At 44.7% G+C, this 21,916-nt stretch overlaps 1 protein-coding gene across 1 annotated transcript in view; it reads right to left on the bottom strand.

The window, feature by feature from the left end:
* The window catches only part of SPTY2D1 (SPT2 chromatin protein domain containing 1), a 204,965-nt gene that overhangs the window by 823 nt on the left and 182,226 nt on the right, over nt 1–21,916 (bottom strand). The window lies entirely within an intron of this gene.

Here is a 21,916-nt window from a genome sequence, read left to right as displayed (position 1 = left end):
AGAATGATGATGGATTTAACCCAGATCTAATAGTGAACGGGGGTAAGTGTCTGAAAAGTTTCAGTGCTCCGTCCATCATTTTAGTATGTTTGTTTAGTTCGCCCCAAGTTGAATGGGTCTTCCCAGACGTGGGTCCTCTGCTCACTTTACCACTGGATTCAAGCTAGCCTGGCTGATGGGGCGGTGTTCTCTCAAAACTGGGCCCTGGATGCTTTTTTCCAGTCCAGAGAGGACCTGGCTTGGCAGTTCGGGCTGGACTGTTCCCATGCATGAGGAACAGGGTCAAGACTGATTTACATATGGCTGGGCCTGCACTGGGGTGGTGAAGTGAGCAGAAGAATGATGGATTTAACACAGATACAGATCGAATAGAGACTGGGCTTGAGCGCTCCGTTCATTATCCTATTGTGTATGCTATCTATGGCTCCATGACCGCACATACAGACAGGCACTAGAGTTAAGCTTGAGCTCTGGGGCCATCTGCTGGTGAAGGAGAACTAGTTCAAGGTTATCCAATGCAGTCTGGCGTCTTAGTGATATTCATGAAGTGAGGAATCTGCAAGTAAAAGTATCCATCGGAATATTCCACATAAGGTTGAACTGGAGTGCCCAAAATATTTTTCTGAAATATATGTAGGCAATTGTTTGTCTAAATCTATTATCTCATCTAAAGTGTTCTAAATTCACAACATGCCTGCATGAGGAAAATGCCATCATTACTCATTTGTCATAATTGATTACAAGCGAGCAAGGAGGTTACATTCTAAGATACCCTGTATTTGTGGTGAGTTTCATGGCTCCCCTCCCACACACCATCCAGGTTATAGGATCAATGTAGCAGATAACGACGTTGATGCCTCATATTGCTCTGAAGGACAGGGTTGAAATCAGGCAGTGCCCGAGGGGCTGGTGTGACAGGGCAGTGTGTGGACTGGTTTTTTTGGTTGTTTGTGAGCCTGTTTTATGGACTGCTGGGCCAGGATTTACAACCGATTTCCGAATAATAAAACAAACATTTCCGGCCGCAAGCTCAAATCCATGCAGTCTTCCACACCTTGCAAAACACTCATTCTGCATGTTTCTACAAATTCAAACTGCCCCAATTTGTATACATGGGGCACATTTTAGACTTTATAATTCACTAATGGGTGGCCACTTTTATTTTGGTGCCTGGGCCACTTTTCTGTCTGGGAAGACATGGCTTGGCAGTTCGGTCTGGACTGTTCCCCTGAGGCACGGGTCAAGACTGATTTGCATATGGCCTTGTCTGAACTGGGGTGGCTTGGTGAGCAAAATAACGATGGATTAAACCCGGATCTATGACTGGGGGTGAATGTTTTGCCATTGTGCAACATTCCGTCCATCATCTTGTGTGTTTTCGTGAGTACTCGTGGCAGGAGGGGAATCGGCGGAAAGGCGTAGGCAAAGACGCCTGACCATGCCATCGAAAACACATCTCCCCATGATTCACTTTGGTGACGCCAGCTTGCAAAGAATTGGCATTTCTTGTTCTGGTCTGTGGCAAACAGATCCACTATTGGTATTCCCCACTTGCCAAGGATGGTCTTCAGCGTGTCCTGATCCAGCCCGCACTCGTGACAGGTCGTCTTTTGCCTGCTGAGGGTGTCCACCGTTGTAATTTGATCTCCTGGAAGATGTATGGCCTTCAGAGTCACTTCATGAGCTATCTCCCATTTCCATATTTTCTGAGCTTCTTTTGACAGAGAGAGAGAGATCTTGTGCCCCCCTGTTTGTTTATGTAGTGCATTGCTGTTGTATTGTCTGTCCGCACTAACACTGATGTCCATCTATTCTTGGCAGGAAGGCCAACAATGCCAATCCTATTGTCCTTAATTCCAATAGGTTTATGTGAAGGTGTTGTTCCTGTTTGTTCCATCAGCTGCCGGCTTGAAACTCCTGTAGGACTGCTCCCCATCCTTTGAGAGAGGCATCCGTGGTAACTACTAACGGAGCTGGTTCGGTCAGAAAGGACAGACCCACCGAGATATTGTTCCCGTGAGCCCGCCACTTTACCGCCTTCAAAATTGGTTGCATGACTTTGATTTTGTCCTCGAAGGATCCCTTTGCTTGGCACCACTGAATGTTTAACTCTTCTTGTAACGGCCGCATTCTCAAATGACATAGGGGAATGAGTGGTATGCATGAAGACATCGTCCCCAGAAGCTATTTGTATTTTTGGATTGAAAGAGACCTTCTGCTGAATTCTTTGGCTAGAGATACTAGTCTCAATTGCCTCTCTATGGATGGGAATGCCTTGTTTTCTGATGTATCTAGGATTGCACCTAGAAACCTGATCGTTCTGGATGGCTGCAGAGATGGTTTTTCCACATTTAAGGTCCGGCTCAGATCCGCAAACAACTCCATGCAAGCCGAAGTCGAAGCGTGAGCTGCCTCCTGCGATGGTGCCTTTACCAACCAGTCATCCAGGTATGGGAATATTTGGTCTTTTTGTCTTCTGAGATAGGCTGCCACTGGAGGCAGACATTTTGTAAATATTCTCGGTGTAGATTTGAGGCCGAATGGCAGCACTTTGAAATTGGTAATGGTCTTTGGACACTGTAAAACGAAGGAACTTTCTATGGGATGGATGGTTGGGGATATGAAAATATGCATCCGGTAAATCTAGGGAGGTCATCTGATCTCCTGGGTTTAAGAGCAGCAGAATATCTTGGAGGGTCACCGTTCTGAATGACAGTTTCGAGATAGGCATTTAGGGACCGTAGGTCCAAGATTGGACGCCACCTGAGAGCATCCTTTCTGATCAAGAAGAAACAGGAATAAAATCCTTGTCCTCTTTGGGAGTTCGGCACCGGTTCTATTGCTCCCTTTCGGAGCATTGCCCGAATCTCCCGACGTATCTGAAATAGGTGTTTTACTTCTTGATGTGTAGGTGGCGTGGGAGGAGGGAAGTGGAGGAATTCCAGAGTATGTCTGAATTTTATTATGTGGAGGACCCATTTGCCCGATGTTATTTTTTGCCACTGTTTAAATAATAAGCTACTCTTCCACCCAGGGGAACATTTGACAGGGTAGGAGGAGAAGAACCCGGAACTTGTAGGTTGTCATTGTCTTTTATTGTTATCTTTCCCAGAACGACACACTCGTCCTGTGGGAGTGGACTTAGAGTAGCCGACAGAATGCTTCTGGCCATATTGCTGCCTGTAGGGCTGCGAAGAGGATGAATAGGATGTGTATCTTCCTCGCTGGTAGACACCTCTATACGAGGTCCAGTCCAGGGTTTTTTGAGAGATAATTTAACACGGGATGAAAGGATCTCTCTCAATCTATTAGTGAATAATGCAGAGGTCATTATCAGAAAAGCGGATAAGGGGGAAACATAGTCGTAATGAATAGAGACGATTATGAGAAAGAGATTTACTCCCAGCTTGACAACAGAATTTGTTATGAGAAAGTGAGTCATAATCCAATGTTCTCCCTGACTGACAAAATCAATACTTATCTTAAGCAATGGTTTGACAAGGGTTTACTAAATGAGGATGAATTTTTCTTTCTTAAGGTAAATCGCCCCAGATACCCATGTCTCTATACACTGCCAAAGATTCACAAGGGCCTACCATTTCCACCAGGTAGGCCGATTGTGTGGGGTATAGTGGGACCAACGGAACACCTGTCACAGTCTGTGGATGTCTTCCTCCAACCAATCATGGTTAATTTGCCATCTTATATAAAAGATACACGTCATATTCTGAATATCTTGGGAGACATCAAATGGGAAACAGGAATGATACTAGTAACTCTAGACGTGATCTCGTTGTACACGAGCATCAGGAATGAATTGGGGCTGAAAGCCTTAGACCACTTTCTTTCAAAAAGACCTGCCAGCCATTGGCAACACACACAAATGACCCTGGATATGACTGAACTGATCTTAGATAATAACTTTTTTCTGTTCAAAGGGGAATGGTTCAAACAAAAACAAGGTGTGGCTATGGGCTCCAAATTTTCCCCAGCATATGCAAACATCTTTATGGGGTGGTTAGAGGAGAAGTTCATTTGGGGCCCAGGAGCAAATGAGTGGAATGGATCTATCCTATTTTGGGGTAGATTAATTGAAGACTGCATAATGATTTGGACAGGATCCGTACAATCCTTAGAAGGGTTTTATGAGTATCTCAATAGCAATGATATGAATATAAGGTTCACCACCAGCCACAGTAAAACTAATATAAAATTTTTAGATGTTGAATTGTATGTGAAGAATGATCGTATTGAAAGTAAAATGTACCGCAAATCAACTTCATGCAATACAATTTTGCATGCGGAGAGTGCTCACCCACATCACCAGGTGAGAGCAATGCCTTTTGGTGAAATGTTGAGAGCCAGACGAAACTGTACTGAAATTGACAATTTTAATGATTGTATATGTGATATGGAAAGAAGGTTCATAAGAAGGGGATACAACAAACTTAATGTAAGGATGGCTAAACAGAGGTCTTTGAAAGTGGAACGTAGTGAGATGCTCAAACCCTCGGATAAACATACGAAGGAGGAACAGCCCATTAGACTAATCACAACCTATACTCCAGTGAGTCATGTATTATTACAAAGCATGAACAAGCATTGGGATATCCTGAGATTGGATAAAACATTGAAGAAACATATAGGGGGAAGACCACAAGTAACCTATAGAAGTGGTCAGACCTTGGGATCTCTATTAAGCCCCAGTTATCCGATATCAGAGCGACATGTTACCTGGCTAGATCAACATTCAAAAGGATTTTATAAATGTGGCCATTGTGGAATGTGTAGATGTGCTAAAGATAAAACCAAGAGCTTTCAAATTAAATATGGGAAAAATTATGATATCAGTATGAACATTACATGCAGTACAAAGTATGTTATATATATAATAAAATGTAAATGCTTGAGAGTGTATGTGGGCAGCACAATCCGTATGCTTAAAGAAAGGATAGGTGAACATCTAAGAGCTGTCAAAAACAATGGTGTGAGTTATCCGATAGCGGAACACATACATAACTGTAACAAACAGGACCATGGTAGAAGTTTTAAATTCTATGGTATTGACCACATACCTGTTGACCCACGAGGTGGGAACAGGGAACTGAGATTGAGGAGGCACGATGGATCATGCGCTTAAGGGCGGTAGAGGATGGCATAAACTTTGACCAGGAGCTTCAATTCTTCCTGGGCGATTGAATTTGGCATAGATACTGTTCAGCTTCAATGAGAAATAGGCAAAGGAACAGCTATGTACAATTATGATTGGCAGAAATGAATGTATAATAAGTGATTATTGTGTAATACGGGGAAATCGATAGATTCACACACAATTGTGATGTAGGGTTAATATTTACATGTGCATTTAGAGATTTTGGGCATAATTAATGACTTTCAAGTAATGATATAACCATTACTCTGAGGCGTAGTAAATGGAACACAGAAAGCAAACATAATCTCTTTAAGATGGCGGCCGCGTTATTTTAGCAGGTAGTCCGATGTCTGTGTCTATGGAGGCTGCATAACGGAAGCAGGAAGCAGCAGTGTGTGTCCTGCACTCGGGAGGCACACGGGAGTATCGAGAGAGGTAAGCTTGCTGAAAGCGGAGGGGGTACAATAGAATATTTGAACTCTGGTGAAGGAGTTTAAGTAATGTATAATATTTGCAGGTGAATTTGGAGTTAAAACGGGCGGCGGCGAGACGCGCAGTTGGTTGGCAGAATCGGCAATAGAGTGGGCCACAGAGAATTAATCATAATGCCGCAGTATGCGCCCAGCCTGTCATATACAGGTAAGACCGACCATTGAATGGCGGTAGTAAGAAACGCTGTGACTAGGATTTGTAATCAGTAAGATATAGTTGTGCCTCTATTTATTTTTAGGACAACGGATTAAAACTGATTTGTAATGGATGGAATCTAGAATATAGAGAAAGGATACTGGAGAGGAGTTAATTTGCAAGACAGGAGGTAGGACGTGAATTTATAAAAAAAATTCTGGAATAAATGCGCATTGATTCGAAGTGCTGCCCTCGTACAAAAAGGAAATAGACTAAGGATTGGTTTCTTTTATTTTTAATTAGGTTGAATTACAAAGCAAAGTTGGGGTACATACTTTTTCTAGCAATTGAGTGATACAGATGGGAATGAAGTGAAATGTCACGAGTGGTCTCAGTAGAAATAAATAATTTTCCTTTCACTGGAATGTTACACATGTATTGATTGTGGCACCATTGTAATAATGCAATATTGCAAGCACTATTTGCTACAAATGAAGTCATTTTCAATAATCTTGCTTTTTTTTTAAAAACTGCTAAATGTATCACACGGTGCACTAAATGAACAAATATACATTTTGTGTAAGGTCATGTCACCTTGGATAGGTGTTTAAAGCACAAGGTTGTTGTTTTGGGTCTTAAAGGGCTCTGCAATTAAGAATTGTATTGTTTAAATGAAGTGCGGATTGTAAAAAACGCATTCTGTATTACTTCCAGGCCTGATGAAGCCGGAGTTTTGTCTATAACCTCGGCGAAACGCGTTGGCATGGGATTGGAGCTGGATATATAAACAAATAAAAGAAGAAACTCCTAAGAGCCTTTGGACTATTTGATATTTTTGAAGTGCTAACTAATTAACAAAAGACTTTACATGTTGTGATAAGTGGAGTGCTGCAATACCATATTTTGTCAAGCGTGTCTAATCATTTGATTACGCGGTGGGAAGTGGGGTGCTGTTTTCCCCAATTGCATTGCAAGCACCCGGACCTTTAATAGTAACAACATCTTGATATTTAGTGTATTCCTTCTAGAGCGCCGTAAAACTCCTTTAGCACCTGAAATTTTTACTGCTACACAAGGGTTGTCCTCTTCCACGGGCGCCTTCCGGTATTGTAACGTACCCAAGGCTTTTGCCGTATCAGTGTCCTTCTTAATACTTTGAAGGGTCTCACCCACTAGACGTCCAAACAGATCTTCCCCATCAAAAGGTAGGTCCAGAATCTTATTTTGGACCTCCGGTCTAAAGGCAGTGGCCCTCAGCCAACCCTGGCGCCTTAAAACTGCTGCTCCTCCTAGGGAACGAAAGGCTGTCGTAGCTATGTCCATAGCACAATCAATAACTTCAGCTGAAGTTCTCTCCCCTTTCTGCTGAACTTTCTTTGCCTTCTGCTTGCTGTCTTCCGTAAGGAGGTCGACATATGGTGCTATATCGCAACACATCTGTCTGTCATATCTGCCCAGGAAGGCAAGGGCATTAGCTGCTCTGACGAGGAGAGCGGACATCGAGGAGAATCGTTTACCTGCGTTGTCTAAACGCCGTTTCGCCCTGTCCAGAGGTGCAGAAATAGGTGCTGATGGGTTTTTTGACTTTTTTTGCGCTGCCTGCGAAATGATAGAGTCCGGTTTAGGATGGCCCAGTAAACACGCCGGAGCGTCCGCAGGGGCCTTATATTTTTTTGTCCAGCCTAGCTAGTACCGGTGTAACTGTCGCTGGATTCGTCATCACTTGTAACCCTTCCTTCCATAAGTGGTCAATGATTGGTATGGACCGGATAGATTTTTGATAGGGCTCTTTAAAGTCATGAAGAAAACATTCTGCTTGTGTTGTTTTTATCGGCAGCTGAAATCTCTTTGCAGCTCTCCATTAAGTTGTGGAATCCACCAATATCCACTGGTGGTGAATCCGCTGGTACTTGGGTGGCTGATGGTGGAGAGGGAAGTAGATAGTCATTCCATTCTCTGAGGGGCTCCGTTAGCTCCCCTTCTTCATGGTCTTCATCAACTGTGGTCACAGGATCCTGTTGCTGCTGGACCAGAGGAGTCTGCGGAGCATTGTCTAGTAGGCTTTCCCTACTGCGGACTGGAGTGGCCGGAATAGACTGAGGCCGTGAAGGTGAAACGTCCTGAGGGAGCACTGATGGAGGAAACCTCTTATAATCCACCAACATGAATTGCAAGTCCATCATCATTGAAGATCGCATTTCGACCATCTCTTCATAAGGCTCTTGTTGGTAGCAATGGTGTGAGAGGCTGTAGTATTCTTCATACCCCTCTTCATCGTCATCTTCTTGACATTTTACGTGGAGTTCAGATGGGCTTCTGGCATACCCGAAGAGTCCATCTTCCTCCTCCTCATCATCATACTCTTCCTCCTCCAAAAGGTGCAACGGGACCAGAGGAGTAATCTTACTCTGAGAAAGTCACTGCTGGCGTGATCTTTTTCTTCTGCTTTTCTGGAGTTTGTCTCATCGACGAGATAGTCGTCGATACTACAGTCGACGAAGCTGTTGTCGTCGTCAACAGTGCAGTAGAACCATTCCTCGCAGACGACATAGTAATAGTCCCCCGTTGTCATCACCGTCGACGACGATCCAGTTGTCGACATTGCCGTCGTCATCACAACCGTCGACGATGTCGTCTATGTTACCTGCGTCGACCCTGCTGTCGTCGATGCTCCCGTCGACGCGACACCAATACAATCAATGGTAGGTTCTGTACCTCCGTCATCGCCGTAGCTATGACTTCTTCGTCGACGATCCCGTTGACGATGTCGATTTTCTTCACTTTCTTCTCAGAAATACTAGAGGATGGCTTCTTGAATGATAATGGAGCCAAGGGTGGTGTCTTTGAAGGCTTTAGATTCTTTTTTTCTCAAAGTGTGTCCTTTGGTCTCCTTTGGGTTGGCTGAGGAGATTTGGAAGGACTACGCCCTGAAGACCCTTGAGTGTTCTTTTTTAGGGCCTTCTCAGGACGGTCCCCTGAGGAATGAGCCTGAGGAGATTGTGATCTTTTTTTAGATCTGCTGGACGAAGAGGAGAATTCCTGGTCACTATCACTAGAAACCACCTCCTTTCTGGCCTTGATCTTGTGAAGCCATTAAAAGGGGTCCCTCGCGATCTCTAAGGGTCTTGCTAGAGAAAGTGTGACATACCTTACTATCCTTTGCTTGGTGGTCCGGATAAAGACAGTAAATGCAGTCTTCATGTGGGTCATCGGTGTAGAGTCTCTTGTTAGAGCAGGTGGCACAGGCTCTAAAGAGACCCTTTTTCTCTTTTCCAGACATTCTCAAGGATGTGGATGAGAAAAAGATTACCAAAGTCTCAAATACACAAGAAATAGAATGAAAATTAAGCTTCTACAAAGTTGGAAATCCAGCGTTTGAGCAGAGCTCAAAGGAGACTCCCTAGCACAACGTGCCGGTAGAAAATTTGAGGGGCAAAAGGTTCTCTCAGGAGGGTGAGTGGGTCTGATTGGCTAAGGGAAAAGTTTGGTCCTTTTTTACATAACAAAGGTTATGGGTTGCAAAAGGGAAATGGGCCTAGGCGTTTTTCAGTTAGCTATACTGCTAACCATTGCTTTTTTATATACCGGAGACTCCCGTCTCGACGACAGGGAAATGATTCAGGCATGTAAATCTATGAAAGCTCCAATACTGGAGTAACAGAAAAGCTATTTTTACTGTTAAGTTTAATAAACATTATCTCTGCCTAGGAAACAGCTACAATTTCCATTTTTGACTGGTTATAAAATTAAATACAAGCCAAAATTATTGGTCGAGTCAGATTTTTAGCTAATACTGTAGAAAGAGGATTTTAGAAAGTTACCCCAGACAGGTCCCTGGAAGCTAAATCTGTATTTTGCGCTTCTACCTGTGCCAGACAATAATTAGAACGGAAAAGGAATGAATGAGGTGCGAACCTGGTCCGGGGAACAAACAATAGGTTAACCTAAATGGGCAGGGATAACCTATCTGAACTTGAAAGACTGAGCAGGGTGAAGCGAGGAGGATCCTTTTTAACATTAAAGAGTTAAATCTTGGTTGAATGTCACATCCTGCTGGACTGGTATCCTGGGGTCTTTCATTGCCTCCCCCAACCCCACCCAGCCAGGGAAGCCTCAATCGCAGTGGACTTCTTTTTGACATTATAATGTTGCAGCCTGTTTGACAGGTTTGTTGGGCTTACATAGAACACATGGGGCACAATTCAAAGGAGAGAACAGTATGCTCAATTATTTTTTGTGTATCCCCTATCTGGCTGATGAACAATTGAGGTACAGGCCATGACTAAAACAGTATTTTAGTATTAGGTGTGGGAGGACACTATAACTACCATAGTACATTCCACACACTCATCCCCGGCCCTTTAAGGCCAAGTCCAAGATTAGTGTGGCTGAAGTCTTCGAAGTTCCTGAAAATGCCTAAAGTGGGTAAGGTTAGTCCTGCATACTTTTACCCCATTGGTTAGGGTGTTGGCCTGCGGACATTTCCACCCGCTAGCTCAAGCCAGGCATAAATGTTCCACCTCCAGGCACACATTTCAGAACATTCCTGGACCTGTGGACTAAACCTGCAGCCACAGACCTGAGAAGAGCCAAGAAGACTAGCCCTGCTGTCCCTCTTGGACCCAGGGCAAAGAAGCGGATGCCCAGAGTCACAAGGCTGATCTCCTGATACAGCTACAGCAACACAACAAGATACAAGAGGCCTATTTCTGCAACTGCCCAGTGCACCATTGGCCACTGAACTTGGGCTGTACCCTCCTGGAGGCCTTTGCTTGCCACCCTAAGAGTCTTTAAGTGCTTACTTAAAATGTTAAAAATTCATATCCCCAGTTCCGCCTATTGGATTTATGTAATTTTAGTGTCATATTGTTTATTAAATCAAACCCTATTTGGGGTGAAGATGTGGCCTACCAGCTAGGGCAGTTACCTCAAATCAGTGGAATCAAGTTCAAGTCTCGGCGACAATGCTCAACATACTGTGATTTTGGGCATACCACTTAATTTCGCTGTGCCAAACAAAAAAAATGAATGTGTCCTTGTGTAACGCAACTGGTGCTCATGTAAAACTCTCCGAAACCTTTGGGTCAAGTTTGCGCTATTTAAAACTCAGATTTTTGTTGTTATCTAATTCATTTTGTTTATTATATCCAGGAACCATTGGCTGTTATTTTCTGCCACTGGTTTAGGCAACAAGAGGGATATTTTCTTTAAAGAAGTAATTAAGGGAAGAGCGGCAGGCGGCGAGGCCTAGTCACTGCTTTCTGACAGAATCTCTGGATGGAACTTGTTGTGTCCGCTTACGTTGTCTGGAGTAAGCAGCTTGCGGTGGCGCATGGTATTGCTGTTGATGTTGTTAATAAGGTCGAAAAGTGGTGTAAGTCTGAGGCTGTTATCTCTGGTAACCACCTTGAAAATAGGCACCTCTGCCATGTGCTCCACGAAAGGGTTTTTTCTATACTGCAGCTTGCCCAAAGCCTTCTGTGTCCGTGTCTGTGTCCGTTTTAATGGCTTGTAAAGCATCATCAATATGTTTGCCGAAAAGTGTCTCACCATCAAATGGCATGTCCAAAATTTGGCTTAGAACCTCAAGGCGGTACGTCGCTGCCTTCAGCCAACCCCGACGCCAGAGGACAGCCGCTCGAGTGAGCTGACGAAAGGCCAATGAAACGACATCCATAGAAGCATCAAAAAGTTCTGATGCAGACCTTTCTCCTTCCAGAAGGATCTTTCTTGCTTCCAGGCTTTTATTTTCCGTAAGGAGATCCAAGAAGTGAGCGATGTCAGACCACATCTGGTGATCGTATCTAGCTATAATTACTAAAGAGTTAGCAACGCTAACTGTGGCACCTGAGGTGGCTGTAAATCTTTTACCAATGTTATCACTGTGCCTTCCCTCCTTTGCAGGGGGTGCAGTAATAGGCACTAAAGGGTTTCTTGATCTCCGTTGGGCAGCATGTAAGATCACGGAATCCGGCTTAGGATGTCCTACCAGACAAGCTGGAACATCATCTGGAGCTTTATATTTCTTGTCGATCTTGGGCAAGACCGGGATAACAGTGGCGGGTGTCCTCATTACTTTTACACCTTCCTCCCAGATGTGATCTATATTGGGTATGGATCTGACAGTCTTTCTAGATAGATCTTTGAAATCGTAGAGAAAGCAGTCAGATTGCTTGACTGTCAAAGACAATTGGAAATGTGCAGCTTGTATTTCTATTAGTGCGTAGAAGTCGCCAATATCTTCTGGTGGAGACTCTACAGTTTGAGGAGAATGAGAAGCAGTTGTTGACATAACATAGTCCTCCCATTCATCACCTGTTTGCCAATCTTTTTGAGGTTGACTGTCATCAATTTCTCCCTCATCACAAGTATCCTGATGTTGTGGCTTAGAGGTACGTTGAGCAGAGACAGAAGGTGGTGGAGAAACAGCTGTTGTAGTAAAACTTGTGCGGTAATCATGCAACAAGTCTTGACGGTCCTGAACCAGGGCCACAGGAAGGTGGATCATAGGCTCATTAACAGGCTCCTTAAATTGAATTTTTGCATGAGGAGGGTGATATTCTTGTGGATGATAACCTTCGTATTCATCATCATCTTGATATTTTACATGGAGCTGCGAGGGACTGTGAGTAGGGCTCAGCAGCCCATCATCGTCAGATTCCTCTAAAAAGGTTGAAGATGGCAGAGGTGAAACTATTGCAGGATTCTACAAAAAATGCCTAATCAACGGTGTTGTTGACAAGAACGTCATTGACGGATACATAGGCATGAGTTGCAACTTCGACGGATGCTTACGACCCGGCGTGGGATGCAGCGTCAGCCTCGACGACTAATGGAGTCTGCGTTGTCGACGAGGACATGACAGGAGCAAATGAAGGAGCCGTTGTTAGTATCGTAGACTATGTCGTTGTCGACGCGGTCGGGGCCTTCAACAGAACCACCATCGTCAACAGGGACGGCGACAAGGAGATTGTCGTCATCATCGAAGTAGCAGTCGGCGATGAGGTAGTCGGCGGTGTTGAAGCCATCATCGTCACTGGAAGCGTCGGCGGTGGGACCGTCATCGTATCAGTCATTTAAGATGACGATTTTTCCGACGACTAGGCCGGTGAAACATGCCCAGAAGTTTATTTCTGTGGCAATGGTAAGTCAGATGTGAACGCAGTCTGCGATATTAGCTTTCTTGAGATGGTTATTTCCATTGAATGCTCTGAAGATTGTTTTTCCTTTTTATGGCTTTTCTCCGCAGTAGGAAATTAATGCTCTCCTTTTAGTGAGGTGCCTGCATCTTCCTGACAAGACTTTTTAGAAGTGTTTTCAAGAGGTCTCTCTTTCCTTTTGGATGTTTCCTGAGAAGCCTGAGGCACAGCTCTCCTCATCTTCAGAGACTACGTCAGATTTGTGTTTTAGTTTCTGAAGCCAAATCAATAACCTACCCTCTCTTTCTTTAATGGTTTTGGTTGAAAATGCCCTACACATTTTGCAGTCTTTCACCTTATGTTGAGGGTAAAGGCAGTAAATACAGTTTTTATGTGTATCCTCAGCATGTAGTCTCTTCTTACTGCATGAACCACACAACGTAAAGAGACCTTTCTTTGAAGAATCCGACATTTTGAGTAGAAATCTAAAATTTTGAGGAGAAAACTGAGCAGCGCTCCGGGAGACTCCCTTTTACACGACGTACTGAGGAACCTAGCCTCTCTTGGGATTGTTCGAGAGGGTGCCCTAGCCTTATTGGATTGTTCGAGAGGGTGCCCTAGCCTGATTGGCTGCTGCTTAAGTTTGGTTCTTTTTTTACAAAAGAGAATGAATAGGCTATTGCAGTCTATTGTTTATTATCTACTGCTTTTTTATGTATACCGTGGGACTCCCACTTCGACGGGATGATTCAAGCATGTGAATCTATGAAAGATCCAATACTGGAGAATATGGGTAACTTGTCAAACCTTTCCTAACACGCACACACAGTGATGCAGAGAATGCCTTTGACTCCCTGGAGTGACATCCTTGTCTGGGTATTCCTCCACTTTCGTTTCCCTTATTATGCTTAAGTAAGACAACCCTGTGGATTGCCTCCTTGTCAATGGCTCGCTGAGATGCTCCCATCACAACTGGGACCAGGCAGGGATGCCCCCTCTCCCCCCTCCTTTCAATCATCATTATGGATCCCCTGGTCTGCTACATGCAGGACCGAAATTTGCACCGTGGTCTCCAACTTACCCATGGTCCGCTCTTACTCTCCCTAAACGGGGATGCCATTTTGCTTTTCATTCGACACCCGTCTGAAAACTTGTCCCCCTTGGTACAGGAGGTGATCCGATTCAGTGATCTGTCTGTGCTCTGAATCAACTGGGCCAAATCAGAGCTGTTCCTGTTGACGGACGTGGCACAGCCAACACCGGCTGATTACTCATTTACTTGGGCAGCAGACAGTACTAAATAGTTGGGCATATAGCTCCATATGGACAGGGACCAATTCTACAACGAGACTACTAACTGGCAATGGCCAAACTTGCCTTCTATGTTGACCGCTGGATTAAGCTGCCTCTATCCATTGCTAGTTGTGTATCCATCATTAAAATGATGATACTCCCTCGCTTTTTTATATTTTTTAATATTCCTTTCACACTACTCCAAACTTTTTTCCACTCGCTACGTGGCCACCTCCTCCGCCCTTGTGGGCTGGTGGTCACCCGAGCGTTTGCTGGGACACTCTCACTCTCCCTTACGAGAGCGGTGGACTCGGGGTCCACGACCTCTACTTCTACTATCTGGTCGCCCAATGCCAGTACTCCTATTGCTGGTACTATTCAGATGCTCGCATTCCCTATCTGAGACCAGAGAGGTACCGATTGGGTGATCTCCAACACGCTTCAATCTTGCCGAAGGACATCGCACTAGATGTCAAGAATATCCAGACTGTGTCAATGACTTGTTGTGTGGCATAGATTGCAGCAGCTACTAGGTGTAGGCCCTCTTCATTCCCCGGTCTCCCCCTTGCTGACAATCCCTGCCTCCACTGGCCAGAGAACAGCTCCAACAACAGGTGTTGTGCAGTCATAACCTCTCCACCCCGGGGGATCTATTTCCGGACAGCCATGTTGTACAACCGACTGCAAGGCCTCCCTTACATTACTTAACCTTCTTAGATCGTTTAATTATTCAGAGACTCCATAATACATTGCACTCTCTGCTTCCTACTTTTCTGTTGCCCCCCTGAGGGCTGGCTACACGCTCCAAAAGGCACGGTAGGCCTGTGCCTGCTCTCCAATCCAGCTGTCCAAGACATCTGAGATTCCGTGAATTCTGAACCTGGGTCATAAAGGTTATGGTTCCGTTACGATTTTTTGGTAACAGCGAACCGTAAACAGTGAGCTCAGCAAGCATGAGTGTTTTCGTCATGTTACACCGATGGATTCACTGTGTATTTGACAATTTCGTTCTGAAACTGTTGGGCTCCATTTTGTGCATGGCATCCATTTTGTGGATTGCCCTCACATAGGCTTATGACTGTGGCTGAAGTCTCTAGGACACATACACCTTAGCTTGAGTTTGTGCTGACTCTGTTTGACCTGAGTGAACTGACCCTGTTGCCTGAAGCCAAACCTGCCAAACCAGTTCTTGCCCTTTAGCTGATCAAGATTAGGATCAAAGAGCAGGACATTGTTGCGTTTATTGTACACGCACACACCCCTTTATCTTGCTTCTCATCTGTTTCTGTTTCCATCTTTATGGTCTATTTATGACGTGGGCTGCGGGCCTTTTATTATGGGTTTTGTCCAGAAAAGAATGTTTATCTTGGGTTTGTTTGATGATTAATTATGGGCTGGACAAACTGGAAAATGGGTTTGTCATCATGCAAATGCCTTTGTCGTGGAAACATGCGAGTGGTTAAACTGTAAATAAGGAATGTTTGCCTGAAGCACAATTTTTGGCATAAAAAGGGACGACCTGCTTTGTAAAGTTGAGCAGTCTCCTAAGAACATACACAGTGTTGTACTTCTAGGATCTCTGTTACTGGCTGCAGCTAATGAATTTGATCTCTGACGCCACCAAGAAGTATCCCGTGTCTGTTTGCCAAGACAGGAGAATCCGAAGACTTTGGGCATGCCCCTGGCGCCGCTGGGTTTAAATCCCGGTTCTTCAGTTGGCGCTTCCAACGCGGGGCGACTTCAGCGGTACCGGTCCAAGCCTGAAGATCGTGAGGAGCTTCGTGTGAAAATTCTGGAGGAAGGCCTACCACTTCATCGACCCCTGTATGTCGTGTCGTGGTCCGAAAGTCTTTGCTGCGAGGCTCCCCGCTTTCTGACGGCTACGAAGGACTGCTGCCCTGGCTGTCGCTGTCTTGGAGCTCTTTGATGATTTGTAGAGCGAGACGATAAGACGGGTCTTCTGGCGACGTCATCGATATTTCAGTTAAGTATGAGTGGAGCGTCTCCCAGTCCTTAGTTTTGTTTTGGGTATCCCCTTGGGATCTTTGATTTGGGACTTGCAAGCTCCAAAGCAGAGGGACTCGTGTATTCACGAGGCTATCGTGTTCGATATTCCCTTGAAGTTTGAAGCTAGACTAGTGAGCGAAGATGCCTGGTCTTAGTAGACTTGGAAAGATATTTTGTTGTGGTTGTAATAGGGATTCCCAATTGGAGGACTCGTGTCCGGTGCCTCCGATTGGAACTCCGACCTATGAGCTCTATTTAAAACATGGCGTGGGCCTGATCACGTATAATAATGTATGGATTAGATATACTAGGAAGGATGGTGTCCTAAAGTGCCCCCAATATGGTAGTTATGACACGGAGATTTTAGATAACTTAGAAGTTAAACTGTTCAAGAAGAAAGCCCGGCCGGCGATGTTTGACTCTTTCCGCCTATGGCGAAAGGAAGCCAAACAGAAAGAAATTAAATTGGCGAAGAGAAATAAAAGAGAGAAGGGTATGTCGATAATGCAGGCTGCTATGCAGTTTAGAGATAACAAAGAAGAACAAGCAAGTGAGCAGTTGCATAGGCAACGTAAACTGGCGATTGATAAATGTTATCCAGCTTTGCCGCCTCCTCAGCAAGATGCAGCAAAGGACCTTGAGAAAGATTCTTTGATGTCACATCTATTGAGTTCGCCACCCCCTCCGGTTGCTTTGCCTCCTGTTATTGTACCACCGCCAGCTCCTCTTCAGTTGGCTCCTACTCCTTTGGTGCAGCCTTCTCCAGGGCCACCGATTTTTCTACCTGCTTCGTCTCCAATTCCTATGCCTGTATGGTCTACTCCTTCTGCTACTACTCCTATGCATACCTTGTCTCATCCTGTTTTTCCTCCTGTTCTTTCGTCACCCCCTCTTTCTGTTCGACAGAGATTGACTGATACTGTTACTGGTCTCTTTTCTCCTCTTTTTGGGTCATTGGGTATGACCCCTGTTTCAGAGCGTAAACATTTGCGTAGCCAATTGCCTGGTCCCGATGAGCGGACAGTGCTGGATAATTTAGCGCGTAAATGGGTTACTTATCCTTTGTGGTATAATTTTGAGTCTGTTATGGATGTCTTCCGTCAATGGGCAGCCCCGACGCAGAGATATGTTTTCGGGACAATGTGTACTTTCCTTCGTGAAGAATGGGAAGATGGTGATTTGGGACAGGCTCCGTCTGAGTTGTTCCGTATGCAGTCTGAGATTGCGAAGGGAACTATAGTGGGTTTTGATGTTGAAAGAGCAGTTGCAACATTGTCGTCGTTTAGGAGCGAGTCTCCTTCTCAGCAGTTGTTCGAGCCTGATCCTTCTGTTAGGAGGAAAGTGCAACAATATCCGATGAGAGAGGTTCCTCCGGTGTGGAAAGAAGCAGTTCAAGCCAATGCTCAAGCTGGTATTGTAGCTGCGCCGGCTCATTTTCAGCGTGTTTGGGTACATGTTCCATGGAAGAGAGCTGAAGTTTTGGCCCTTAAGCCTGCCTGATCCTCATAAAAATCCTGCAGGGTATTATAAGGAATTATCACAGACTGCAGACTCATGTACTATGAATTTAGCCGATATAGACATGTTATTTGGAAATGTAGTTCCACAGCCTTTATGGGGATTGATTCGACATACGGATCATGCGCAAGAGTTAGGTGATACATGGAATAATATTGGTGCTGCAGATGGCAGACAGGTTGGTGGTGCTAAACCTGAGCCTTCAGTTGCAGAACTTCCTGGTAGGATTATTAAATATATGAAAACTTTGATGCCTGCTATGCGTGTCAACTGGGACAAATTGTCTGCATGTAAGCAGAAGAAAGACGAAAGTGTGTCTGATTTCTTCACTAGGTTTGAAGAAACGTTTATCGACCATAGTGGTCAGGACATGAGTACGGAAGGTGGTCAACGGTTGTTTGTTGATAAGTTTGTGCATAATCTGCTTCCAGAATTGTGCACTAAGTTGAAGGATTCTGAGAGTTCTTGGGCTGTCTCTTAGTCAGCCCAGATATTGGCTACTGCCCAGTACTATGAGAATAGAGATAAGGATGGGAAAGATAGAACTGACAAGAAGACTAAAGAATTAAAGACGAAGGTTCTTTTACAGCAAGCGTATCCGCCTCGTAATAATCAGCGTGATTATCAGCAACCTCAGCAGTATCAGAGAAACTCGCAAAGGTTCGAGTCTTCTCAACAGCATTTTCCTGTAGGCCCTAATCAGTGTGCGTATTGTAAAGAAGAGGGTCACTTCAAGAATAGTTGTCCGGTTCTGTTACAGCGCACGAATGGTGTTTCTGGTGTGAGAGGTCGAGGTGTTCAGCAAGCTCTGTGAGGTAGAGGACGTGGTGTGTCTCAGAATGCGCGTCCCTTGCCTCCACAGAATTCGATGAATAGTTTTGATCAGCAGAATGGTGTGTTTGGTAGGACGGCTCAGTACTATGCGGACGATTATTACGTCGAAGGTGAGAATATGGATGGTAATGATTGCTAGGACAGCCATAGACAAAGAGAGGGAGTTGTTTCAGTACAGTACATCAGAGTGGACCTTATGTTGAAGTGATGGCATCAGGTGTGTCAAGAGCCTTTTCTGTTGGATACTGGTGCTGCGAAGAGTTCTATCATGCACTCTAAACTCCCTGGCGCACCTTTGTCTGGCTTGACGAATGTTTCAGTAGGTTTTTCTGGCGCCCCAGTTAGTAATCCGATTTCTAGTCCTTTGTCTCTTTCTGTTGGACCTTATGAATTTGAAGCACCCCTCATTCTGACGACTGGTTGTGGTGAGAACTTGTTGGGATTGGATTTGTTGAAGAGATTGTATGCGACGCTACATTGTTCTCCTTCAGGAGTACAGCTTACATTGGGTAAGAGAGATCTCTCCGATGTATTTATCTAAAGATCGACTTCCAGCAGAATTGTCTTCTCTTCCTGATTCTCTTTGGGCTACTGGTCCTAATGATGTGGGTCTTTTGGAGATCCCGCCATATGTTGTGACGCTGAAAGCGAATGTTAGATTGCCTCGTATTCCCCGATATCGGATTTTCATCGATGGTGAAAGAGCACTTTTGGCGATCATTTATGATCTGATTGAGAAAGGTGATTGAAGAAACGAGAGGTAATGTGTGCAATAGTCCGGTTTTGCCTGTTCTGAAACGTACTGATTCTTCTCAGCCGCCTGTGTACAGGTTTATGATCGATCTCCGCGAGGTGAATAAGATTGTAGTTCCGCAATTCCCAGTTGTGCCAGATATCACTGCTTTACTGACTTTGATTCCAGCTTCTGCTACTTAGTTTTCGGTGATTGACTTTAAGAATGCTTTCTTCAGCATCCCGATTGCAGAGGAGAGTAGGGATATTTTTGGCTTCTCTTTAGGAGGCCGAAGTTTCCGGTTTAAGCGCGCTCCTCAAGGCTATTGTGAGAGTCCATCGATCTATAGTCAGGCTTTGAAAAACACAGCTTGATACGATTGTCTTACCTGATGGTGCTGCCCTTATTCAGTATGTCGACGATTTGTTAGTTGCTGCTGACAATGAAGAGATTTGTAAAGAGGCTACTTTGTCGTTGTTGCGTCATTTGTCTGATTTCCATCATAAGGTGTCTCTTTCGAAGTTGCAATATTGTCGACAAGAAGTAACCTACTTAGGTCACCTCTTATCGAAGGAGGGAAGAAGATTGACCCCAGAAAGAATTCAAGCTATTGCGAAAATGAGTGTGCCAACCACACAGAGAGAAGTGCGTGCTTTCTTGGGTATTACGTCGTATTGTAGACAGTGGATTCCGAATTTTTCACTTCTTGCGAAACCTTTGATAGCTCTTACTGTTAAGGATACTCCGAATCCTATTGCTTGGACTGACGAATGTCAGAAGAGTTTTTCAGAATTGCGTGATGCGTTGTGTTCGGCTCCTGTGTTGGGTACTCCCGACTACAGTACGCCTTTTACACTCTATGTCCACAAGAGAGAGGGATGTGCATTGTCAGTTTTGACTCAACAGTTTGGCAATAAGAAACGTCCATGTGCGTATTTTTCATCGACTTTGGATACGGTAGCTAGAGCGTTGCCGAGTTGTTTGAGAGCAACAGCGGCAGCGGCTGTCTCTATTCGACAGTCTGCTGGTTTGGTAATGGATAATACGTTGATTGTAATGGTTCTACATGCAGTGGATACCTTATTGAATCGAACAAAGACACAGCACTTAACTAGTGCTCGGTTGTCAGGTTACGAATTGACACTTTTAGCGAGTCATGTGCATATAAAGAGATGCAACACGTTGAATCCAGCTACGTTGTTGCCGATTTCAGTTGAGACAGATGTTTCTGAACAGCATGATTGTTTCCTTAGGACAGAGGAAGAAACGAAAGGGAGGATAGACCTTAGGGACACTCCTCTTGCAGAATGTGATGGTACTTTATGGGTTGATGGTTCGTGCTTCAAGCTTCCGAATGGTGATACGACTGCGGCATATGCTGTTACGACTTTGCATACGATTGTTGAAGCTGCACTTATCCCACATAATTCAGCGCAAGCAGCAGAGTTGATTGCATTGACAAGAGCGTGTGTGTTGTCGAAAGGGAAACGAGTGACTGTGTATAGCGATAGCCAGTATGCGTTTAGTGTGGCTCATAGTTTTGGACGATTGTGGAAAGAGCGTGGGTTCCTGACTTCGCATGGGACTAAGATTCAGCATGGTCAGTTGGTGAATGAGCTCCTTGAGTCACTTACTTTGCCGTTGCAAGTTGCGATTGTGAAATGCAGTGTGCATAAGAAAGTTACTGATGATGTTGGTTGTGGTAATGCGTTTGCAGATGAAGTTGCGAAAGAAACTGCGAGAGATGTGAGGAGTCGAATGCATGTTGCGGGTCCGGCGAGATGGGTTCCGGATAGAAGTATGTGTGAAGATACGATTGAGAGTGTGAAATCCATCCAAGCTGAAGCTACAGAGAAAGAGTTGAATGAATGGAGAGAAAGCAAGGGTAAATTGGATTCGAATGGTTGTTGGATTGAGTTGTCAGAGCATCAGCGATGGTTGTTACCCGATGCGTATGTACTTCCAGTGGTTACGATGGCTCATGGAATGGCTCATATCAGTGTGAAAGGGATTTGCAAGTTGTTAGCTCCAGTATGGCAGAATGCAGGAATTCCTAAGTGTGCAGAGAATCTGGTTAAGAATTGTATGGTGTGTTTGATGTACAATCCTGGTAAGGGAACTCCGACTCCAGCTGGTCATTTTGCTCCTCCAACGTATCCGTTCGAGGCTTTGCAGCTAGATTTCATCCACATGGAGAGGTGCAACAACCTGAAATATGTGTTAGTGGTTGTTTGCTCTTTTTCAAGGTGGGTGGAAGCCTACCCTTTGAAAGATAACACTGCCTTGACCACAGCGAAAGCCCTTATTAAGGATTTTTTCCCTAGGTATAGAATGATCTGAAGTGACAATGGGAGCGAATTTGTGGGTCAAGTGATGAAGAGAGAGTGTGATGGGTTAGGAATCCGTCAAAAATTCCACGCTGCAAATCATCCCCAATCAGCTGGTCTAGTTGAATGCTATAACGGCACCCTTAAGCTAAAATTGGCCAAAATTCAAGCGAGCTCTGGTCTTAAATGGCCTGATGCCTTGCCGTTACCCCTTCTGTCCACAAGAATGACTGTGCATTCGCGAATGGGACTTAGTCCGTATGAGGTTGTGTTTTTTCGCCCGGCA

Source organism: Lissotriton vulgaris, chromosome 2_1, assembly GCF_964263255.1.
Source record: "Lissotriton vulgaris chromosome 2_1, aLisVul1.2, whole genome shotgun sequence".
NCBI lineage: Eukaryota > Metazoa > Chordata > Amphibia > Caudata > Salamandridae > Lissotriton > Lissotriton vulgaris.
The sequence above is the reverse complement of the archived record's forward strand: the minus strand, read 5'-3'. Positions and strand labels throughout refer to the sequence as shown.